Source organism: Delphinapterus leucas, chromosome 2 (assembly GCF_059928025.1).
Source record: "Delphinapterus leucas isolate spDelLeu-1000000601 "Yukka" chromosome 2, BTC_Dleu_Yukka2, whole genome shotgun sequence".
In the NCBI taxonomy this organism is placed as follows: Eukaryota; Metazoa; Chordata; class Mammalia; order Artiodactyla; family Monodontidae; genus Delphinapterus; species Delphinapterus leucas.
In genome coordinates, this window is record NC_143130.1 from 133,534,302 (window position 1) to 133,544,186 (window position 9,885).

Sequence of the window (9,885 nt, forward strand, 5' to 3'; positions counted from 1 at the left end):
TCTTAGCATAAGCTACTGCCCTGGGCAGCCAAAGAGGAAATAGGAGGGCGGTGAGCTGGAAAGGGTCTCTAAGTTCTGGTCCCATTGCTGTCACTAACTAGGTCTTATTGGGCAAGTCACGTAATCACTCACAACCTGTTTCCTTATTTATAAAAGGAGACAGTTAATAGTTCAAAGCCTTTTTTCACCTCCAGTTGATCTGGGAAGCTTTGAAAGAATACAGATGCCTGGGACTGAATCAGAACTTCTGGGAGTCTAGGTTTTTAAAGCTCCCCCAGTGGTTCAGACGAGACCACTCCATAGGCCAGTATTTTAGGAGTAATTCAACAAGATGTTCAAGATCCCTTCCAGTTCTAAAATTTTCTGATGGGAAGGTAGAGAAGAGGAGGTCAGGGAGAGGTGCTCTTCTGTGCCACAGAGGAACTCTGTGCCACCTGGGAACTTGTTAGAAATGCAGACTCCATGGGGAGGAGCTCAAGTTGACTGGAGTAGAAGGAGAGGAGCTCACCTCTCCCCCTGCAAACACATCGAAATGCAGGATCTTGGGCCCTATTCCAGAAGTTCACTGAATTCTAATCTATACGTTAATAAGATTCCCAGTGATTCATAAATTCATAAATACATGAAAGATAGCCCTGATCTATTCTACATAATCAGGAGTGAACCTGCCTACCTATATGCCAATGGGTCGTTTTCCTGCCCAGTCTCTGTGGCTTGGCCAACCCAGGAACACAACACGAGGGAAACATGCGACTTCAGGTGGTAACTCTTACTGGGGGCCATGCTCCTCAAAGAATGAGATTTTAGGACATTGCCACCTCACTATAAGTCCCCTTTCAAACTGGTCATAAATGCCTGTGAAAGCAAAAGTGAGGCCAAAGGGAGAGCTCGGCTGTGTGTGTGTATGAACATGTATGTGTGTGAACATGTGTGTTGCGTTATTCTTCCAGTTGTCAACCAGATAAAATTTCCCAGAAGAATTTCTAGAAGTGAGGTTGACAGTGTTGAGGAGAAGGAAATTTTAACTTGTGTTTGACTGCTAGTCCTTGATTATGGCAGGGGGAAATAAAATATATTGCAGCTCACTTTCTCAGACGTTTGCTATTCTTACCCACATCCTGTCTTGAGAGTTGATCCCCAATGGAAGAAAAAAAAACACCTCCACACAGAAAAGACCTATTTCTGCTCTTAGGGGAGGGAGAGAAGTCTGATTTACAAAATTTGGATAAGACATGTAAAAGACAGAATTTAAAAACCAGGAGGAAGCAGGAAGCGGGTGAGGCCGGGCGCCTGAGGCTGCGGCGGCGGCCCCAGGAGCTGCGGATCCGTGCCGCCTGGACACAGGCCCAGCCACCTGGCGCCACGAGCAGTCCTAGCCTGGGCGCACAGCTGGGAAGCATTCCGCGCCCCCCACCGCGACTAACAAGGTGTTTCCACAAAGCAGGCATCCGGCTCATCGCACCTAACCCAGCTACTCAAATTCACCACCCCAGAGTCCCGCCACCATATCAAAGACGAGTTTCAGCTGCTGCAAGCGCAGTACCACCGTCTGAAACTCAAATGTGACAAGCAGGCCAGCGAGAAGCTGGAGATGCAGAGTCATTATGTGATGTCAGCTACAAATTGGCATTTTCCATGGGCACTTGCCGTCTACCCCTACAAGGATTCAATCACGAGCTGCAGCTGTTGACCCTCAACACCCCCGGAAAGGAGCTCAGCTGGAGAGCAGACAGGAGGCACTGGGTGCTCTGGGAAAAACTGGCAGAACAGGCCTTCAGATAGTTAGATATTTTCAGGAGACAATTTTACGGGCCCAGATCCTGTATCTCCTCGTATTTAGAAAAGCACTAAAATCCTTCACGGTGACAACTGCTCCTTGTGAGTAGCAGTAACCTTCACGAGACTAGCAGCAACCTTCTGCAAAAATATGCGCTTGATTGCATGTATTCCCCTTCACCAAAGTCACATATACACTGACCTTCCCGCCTGCCTCTCTGAAGCAGTTTCTCAGAGCTATCTGGGATGCTGTCTTCCGGGCAGTAGTCCTCATTTTGCTCCAGATAAAATTTAACTCGCAACTCTCACGTTGTCCAGCGGGCCTCTCACCGTTGTGGCCTCTCCCGTTGCGGAGTACAGGCTCTGGACGTGCAGGCTCAGCGGCCATGGCTCACGGGCCCAGCCGCTCCGCGGCATGTGGGATCTTCCCGGACCGGGGCACGAGCCCGTGTGCCCTGCATCGGCAGGCGGACTCCCAACCACTGCGCCACCAGGGAAGCCCCATTTTTTTTTTTTTTAAAGTCGACAGTGACGTACTACGAAATGTCCTACGGCTTGAACGTGAAGACGCACAAGCAGGCTGAAATCTTCAAGAGGCTGAATGGGATATGTGCCTAGGTCCGGTCCTACATTCCCCAAGAGCAGGGGGCCAAGAAGGGCACTGCTCCTGAGCTGAGCCCCATCAGCCGACAGCAGCTCCAAGCCCACCAGCTGTCCCAGCTGCGGACTCTGGCCCAGCCCCTGACCCCACTGCCTGGGAGGCTGCAGCCCCCTTCGCTGCTGGCAGCTAGCGCAGACACCGGCCTCCTCTCGCTCTCTCTGCTGGGTTCCTCGGCCCACCTCTCCAAGGAATACAAGAACGGGCATGATAGTGACACCCACCAGGAGGATGATGGCGAGAAGCTGGATTAGTGGGTGGCTGGGATGTGGAGGGTGGAGTACAAAGGGGAGTCGGACACAGAGAGAGAGGAAGGTTCAGCTCAAGACACATTATAGCTCGGGCTTGGCTAAACTCTGGTAGTATTTATGGTAGCCGCCTGCTGGGGCCCTCACCCTGCTTGTGTGCCACCCGCTGGCTTTGCTCCTAATCCCGACTCCCGGCCTCCCTCTTCCTCCCCTTCAGCCTCAAAGGGTGAATACCTGCTCATACCACAGATTAGGCAAGCTGAGGCCTGGAGGTGCAAGTGGGAGGCCAGTTCAGAAGGGAGCAGAGCCTCAAGAGGTCCAACACCACCTGCACTTCCCCAATTCACACACGTGTAACTGACAGTCCTCCTGCCGGCCCCTCCGGGCACACCTGGCCTCCCACCCTGACACTGCATGCAAACACAATGCTAGCTGCCCCTCCCCGCCCTGGGCGTCCCACATCTCCCCCTCCCGCCCACTCACCCTCCACTAATTCCCGATGCCCACGCCCACCTGGTCCTCCCCCCATCACCCACGAAAGAAACAGGGGCTGGGGACAGCAAGCTTAGCCCCCAGAGCAGGGTAGGGTGGGTGACAACCCAGAATTCCCTTTCTCCCCTTCCCGAATAAAGATGAGGATACTCTAAATAAATAAATAAGTAAATAAAATAAAAATAAAAACCAGGGGGAAAATGATTCAAAAAATCTTCCCAGACAGAAGAAAATCTATTGCTATTTTTTTCTTAAGAAAAAAGCTCCTGGGGACTTCCCTGGTGGTGCAGTGGTTAAGAATCCACCTGCCAATGCAGGGGACACAGCTTCAAGCCCTGGTCCGGGAAGATCCCGCACGCCGCGGAGCAACTAAGCCCGTGCGCCACAACTACTGAGCCTGCACTCTAGAGCCCGCAAGTCACAACTACTGAAGCCCACACGCCTAGAACCTGTGCTTCACAACAAGAGAAGCCACCACAATGAGAAGCCCGCGCACCGCAATGCAGAGTAGCTCTGCTCACTGCAACTAGAGAAAGCCCACACGCAGCAACGAAGACCCAATGCAGCCAAAATAAAATTTAAAAATTTTTAAAAAGCTCCCAGTTTCATCCTTTTATGGCATTCCACTGAAATAAAATTCTTAAGAGAAGCCCTAAGCCCCATGGGTGTTGCAAGAGTGGTGTTCATTACAGGAAACAGATGATGTCCTTTCTATGAATGCAAATATTTGTTCTGCTACTTTGAAGATGTACCATTTTTACTTTCTCTTCCAAGGTAAAATTGAACTGTTTATGGGAATTTTTTCATAGTTATTATTCATAGAAATTATTCCTGATATAACACAGGAACGATGTCTATAACACGCCCGGTTTTGTAAAAGAAAGAAATTCTTGTCTAAGAAGGGTAGCACTTTTTTATCTCTATACCTATAAATCAAATCAAAATTTGGCAGTCTTGCAAATGGGCTTCCAGGTTGCCTGGCCCTAGGATCGAGGACAAGAAAAAGGTTCTGCCCAGGTCCACGCACAACCTCTACCCTCCAAATCCACCACACATATCCCTCCACTTACATTACCTCCACTTACATTCTTGCTTCCTAAGGATAGGTGAGCCAGTGGCCATTCAAAACACTAATATTGATATAACTTTCTCAGATCATTATCTTTGGAGATTGAACAGACTGGAAAGTTTGGAGAGGAGGTTGGAGGGGGAGGGACTGAGTTACAGGCATGAGACAGATGGCATTCTGCAGCAGACACCCTGAAGGTAGGGGTCAGCTTTGGACAGTAGAAAGGCAGCATGATAGTTTGGAGATTCGAGGGTCAAGGAATAGGGTTCATGCAAGGCAGGAGAACGCTACAGAAAGGTTAGAGAACATCAAGTTCACACTGCATTTTATCTCAGTCTTTTGATGGCTGACCCAAGCCCCTCCTCTGTATGTACATGGTAGATTGCCAACCCTATCCTAGGCCACTTTTCCTAAGTGACACTAAGCAGTGTAAGGAATAGAGATGTGAAGAAAGACCCTTACCCATGTCCTGACTTTCATAGGATCCAAGCCTCAACCTTGGCTGCATTCTCTTTTCTCATTTCAGGTTTTATTTTTTTAATAAAGAAAAATCTAAGTTCTACACTGTTAAATATGTGTTACACATATGTACATGTTTAAACAGGTGCATTCACATCACATTGACTTGTGGATGTCATGACTCTTCCTACCATCTCTCTAACATATACACATCTCTCACAAACAGAATAACCAATAAAAGATTTAGCAATCTTTGAATATTTCGTGAGTCAAGAATGTCTCTGCCTCTTGGGGCTGCCCATTTCACTACTTGGCAGCATTTTGAAAAGATAATATCTCTCCCCTCATATTGAATGTAAATGTGCTTCCATGTAGCATTTCCTTTTTGATCCTCATTCTTCCCTCTGGCTCCAAACAATAAATTTAATTTTCATTCTATGACACAACCCTTCAGCTATCTGAAGAAGGCAATCAACTCCTCATAGGACTATCTGTCACTGTTCAATGCATTAAGCTATATTTGTTCACATGCCCAAATGAAGGAAATGATTAAATCATATAAAATTTCTCATAAAACCCTGGGCAAGCCCTCTCCTGATAAATCCAACAAGATAATGCTTGTTTACAACTCTTTGCCTTACCTTATGCCAGTTTCCTTGATTAATTGTCACAACATGTCTTAGTCAGCTTGGGCTGCTAAAATAAAAGTGTTACAGACTGGGTGGCTTAAACAATAAGCAGATACTGAAACCAAATGAATACTGGTGAGAGTTCTCTTCTGGGTTTCAGGCTGCCATCTTCTCATTGTATCCTCATATGGCAGAAAGAGGGAGAGACAGCTCTTAGGGGTCTCTTCATAATGGCACTAATCCCATTCATGAGGCCTCCACCCTCATGACCTAGTTACCCCCCAAAGGCCCCACCTCCTTTTACCATTACATTGGGAGTTAGGATTTCAACATATGAATTCAAGGGGGACAAAAACACTCAGTCAATGACACCACCACAGACTTAACACTGTACTGCCTCCTTCTTGATTTCTTTCTACAAGACAACTCCACAGTTGGATTAGAACCTCTTTTATTCTTTTTCTTTTCTTTTTTCTTTCCACACCACTGTTTCACTAGGGATTTCATTAAGGTTCAATCTCTAAGGATGAGGGAGTTACTTAGGGTGCACAAAGCCTCCCCAGATCTCATAGTAAACCACCAGCACAGGCTCTTTGGTGGGATCATGGACCCCTTCCAGGTGCAGATTAGTATAAGGATGCTGCTTTGGTTCCACGCATGGGCTGGTGGGTGGGGTAATTCTCCTCCACCCAAAACATGAACCACATGAAGGCCACGAAGCTGAAGAGCTGCTTACACATGAGATTCCAAGAAGCAGGCATGGGGGCATGTGCACACAGTTCCTGATGTACACGTCCAGGTCCCAGTGACTTGGTTCAACCTCAGGTCTGGGTGGTCCCAGACACACCATGGATCCCTCACCATACCCCATGCCATCATCAGCCAGGGCTCATAATCTTCCACCCGCATATTATACTTCTTGGCTGTGGCTGCCCATTCTTCTGAGGTCTTGGGATAGGGCCCTGGGAGCATGTCCTTTATAATGTGGGAGGCTGTCTGTGCTCCCAATGACACCACATTTCAGCCTGTCCTCTGCAGCCCTCAGTCTCCCAGGACCAACCCCCAGCCGCTGCCATCTTCATCTTCTTCCCTGGAAACTCTTTATAGACAACAGTCCTAAACCAAATGTCTATTTAAGACCCTATGGTTCAGGGGCTTCCCTGGTGGTGCAGTGGTTAAGAATCTGCCTGCCAATGCCAGGGACACAGGTTCCAGCCCTCGTCCGGGAAGATCCCACATGCCGCAGAGCAACTAAGCCCATGTGTCACAACTATTGAGCCTGCACTCTAGAGCCTGTGAGCCACACAACTACTGAAGCCCACATGCCTAGAACCCGTGCTTCGCAACAAGAGGAGACACCGCAACGAGAAGCCCGCACACCACAACGAACAGTAGCCCCTGCTCGCCACAACTAGAGAAAGCCTGCGTGCAGCAACGAAGACCCAATGTAGCCAGAACTTAATAAATTAATTAATTTAGAAAAACAAAAAACCCCCTATGGTTCTAATTTAAGCTTTTGTGATTTTTTTTTTTCCCAACAAACACATGAACATGATTAGCAGTGCTCTCTTTCTTTTGGTGAATTAGATGGTGCACTGATCACATTATTGTTTAGACTAACGAGTCTCAACTTTGTTAGTACATTATAGTTACTTCAGGAGCTTTTAAAAATCATGATGCCCAGGCCATATTTCAGACCATTTAAGTCAGAAATTCTGGGATGGAAGTCAAGCATCAGTATTTTCAAGTACCCCCCAGATAATTCCAATGTGCATCCAAGGTTGGAAACCATCCAGAAGGGGAAAGAAATGGAGGAAGAGCTCGACGAGAAAGGCCAGCCAATGTGAGAAACGTGAGGTTTTGGCTGATTGATTTGATGGCTGCTGGAATGAATGGTTGGTTGAGGAGAGGGAAGGCATCGTTCTTGATGTGATTTAGGGTTTAGACCTAAGTTGGAAAAGATATCGAAATTCCCATTTTCAGAGCACAGAGCAGGAACATGGCTATAGAGACCTATAGAGACCCTCACCTGGGCCTGTTCAGAACCTTCCGTGGCTGGGAGGATTTCTCTCTCTGCCTCCTTTTCCCTCCACAGCCACTGCAGGTTCTTCTGGTGACCTCTCCACCTGCCAGCTTCAGGTGGCTTCCATAGTTGCTCCTGCTGCTTCCCTTGAAATGGCAGTCCATGTGAAGTGCGGCTCTCAGGGTGGCAGGCAGTAGGAAGACAGGAGGGAAATTTCTGCCAGTGCTTCCCTGGTGACATCTGGCTCACACACTACAAAGGCAACTCATTCACCTACGACTTCAGAAAGTCCCTACATTTCAGCTGGCAGCTCAACTCCTCTCACAGGAAGCCTCTGCTGATCCACTTCCCAATGTATGTAACATTAATGCTTTGCACGAAGCAGAGGTGGGTCAAGAAAGGTATGTTGAATAAATAAATTTGACTGCTTTTCTTTTTTTCATAGCACTCATAACACTTACATCTGCCAACCTGGCTAGACTGAAACCTTTATGTGTAATTTCTTTCCAGTAGATCCCCAGCACCTGTCAGGTGGCTCTCAGTAAACATTTGCTAAATGATGAATGAATAACTAAATAAATAAATACTACTTTTGAATCTCACACAACACCCACTATAAGACTAACTCTAGAAATATTTGGTTGATTGATGTTAATCCAAAGCAATGAAGTTACTGGAAAACTAAGACATTTCTGGAAACTGTAATGCCCTAAGTCTCCATTATTTCTCTGTTTCCAGCTCACTGGTGATATTTTGCTATTTCCTCAAATGTAAAGCAGCATCAGTAATGTGCTGTAGACTGGGCAGAGCATTAATAAAGTGAGTGTGTGTGTGAATTAAAAAAAAAAATAGCAGAAGAAGTTGCAGAGCACTAAATGACAGTAGTCAGTGAGGGATCGTTTCCTGCTGCTTCCTGTTCCACGGCGCATGTGAGAAAATAAACAAGGGAAGAGACATGTTTTAAGAGATAATGACTCACGGGACTTCCCTGGAGGTCCAGTGGTTAAGACTTCACCTTCCAATGTAGGTGGTGCGGGTTCGATCCCTGTTCGGGGAGCTAAGATCTCACATGCCTTGTGGCCAAAAAACCAAAACATAAAAAAAAAAAAAGAAGAAGAAGAAATATTGTAACAAATTCAATAAAGACTTTAAAAAAAGAGAGAGAGATAATGATTCAGCAGTATGCTTGAAATACTAATGACAAGTCAAGAGAAATTGATTAAAACAAAGAAAAATAAGTGTTTTAAGATACGTACATTATTGTGCAAAACTATGATTGAACTAGACTCTCTGCTGAGAATGGTGGCACTTTGGTTCCTGACATGCATGGAAAGTCTGCAAAATGCGGGATAGCTTGCATTAAAGGTTAACATTCATGTAATCCTAAAGTTAGAAAGCCCCTTAAGCAATCAGCAGGAATTCATTCCCTTCCCCTCCACAGGACAAGATTCTAGAGAGAAATAAGAGAGAACCAGATGTTCCAAAATCCAAGAAGAGTGTTTATCATTTTCTTTGACAGTATGCTTCACTCCCTAGCCAGACTTACATTTTGTTTTTTTTAATTTTTTGTTTAACAAAAACCCATGTTGCAATTTAAGCCTATTTCCTCATTTGGTTCTCAGAAGCAATGGAAAATAACAAGTTAATTTCTTCTTCATGATACATCAAGCCAATCCTAATAACCCTAAACCATTCAACTTTTTCTTTGAAATCCATTGTCTGCAATATTTTCTTAAAATTCTGAATTAGAATTACATCCTGAATACTAAAATCCTAAGTAGTAAATCTCAAAATACTAAAAAACGTTAAGATGCTTTTATAATAGCTAATGACAAGAAAAGGGAAGCAATGAAAAGCACTGTTATATGTGCAATAAAAAAGATGTTTAAAATTATTTACAAAAAGTTAAAGTCCACAGAAGGGATTTTGCCTATTAGATAATAAAATACTCTAACAAACTGCAAAAGATTAAAGCACTACAATCCTGGCAAACAGATCAACAGAATAAAATAGAGTCCAAAAAAGAAAAAAAATCCATTAGTGCTACTACTACTAAGCCATAAAGGTGCCCAACATGATGACATTAGTAAATTCCCCTTGGGTGCCAGTGCCACACATAAACTGTCTCCATTAAAACCTCACAACATCAGGGAAGAGGCAGAGCTAGCACTCAGCAAGCAAATCCAGACCTCTCTGCCCCCCAGCTCTGTGCTCTTAATGAAACTTTGCCAGTGCCTTCATTTTGAATCAGTAATATTTAAAACTGGAAAAAGGGCATTGGAGCAATTCACTAAAAAATGTGAGGAAAAGTAAAGTTAGATTACTTTCTCACATTAAAAAAAAATTAGGTGGACTAAAATCTGAAATGTAAAAAAAAAATAATAAAATGTACTATGTTAAACGTAGAACAGTCTTATAATCTTAGAGTGAAGAAGGTCCTTACTAGAATGGCACCAAGGTTGGAAACCCAAAAGGATAACTGACATATTTGACCACTGGTACAGAAGAAGAGACTCTAAAGAAAGTTAAAC

The 9,885-nt window shown here is 45.2% G+C and overlaps 2 pseudogenes; one reads left to right on the plus strand and one right to left on the minus strand.

Annotated features, from left to right (window-relative positions):
- The first annotated feature begins 747 nt into the window (after positions 1–747).
- On the plus strand, positions 748–3,075 carry LOC111173322 (TLE family member 5 pseudogene; annotated as a pseudogene).
- A 1,219-nt stretch (positions 3,076–4,294) lies between these two features.
- LOC111173321 (NADH dehydrogenase [ubiquinone] 1 beta subcomplex subunit 8, mitochondrial pseudogene) lies at positions 4,295–6,360 on the minus strand (annotated as a pseudogene).
- Between the last annotated feature and the right edge of the window lie 3,525 nt (positions 6,361–9,885).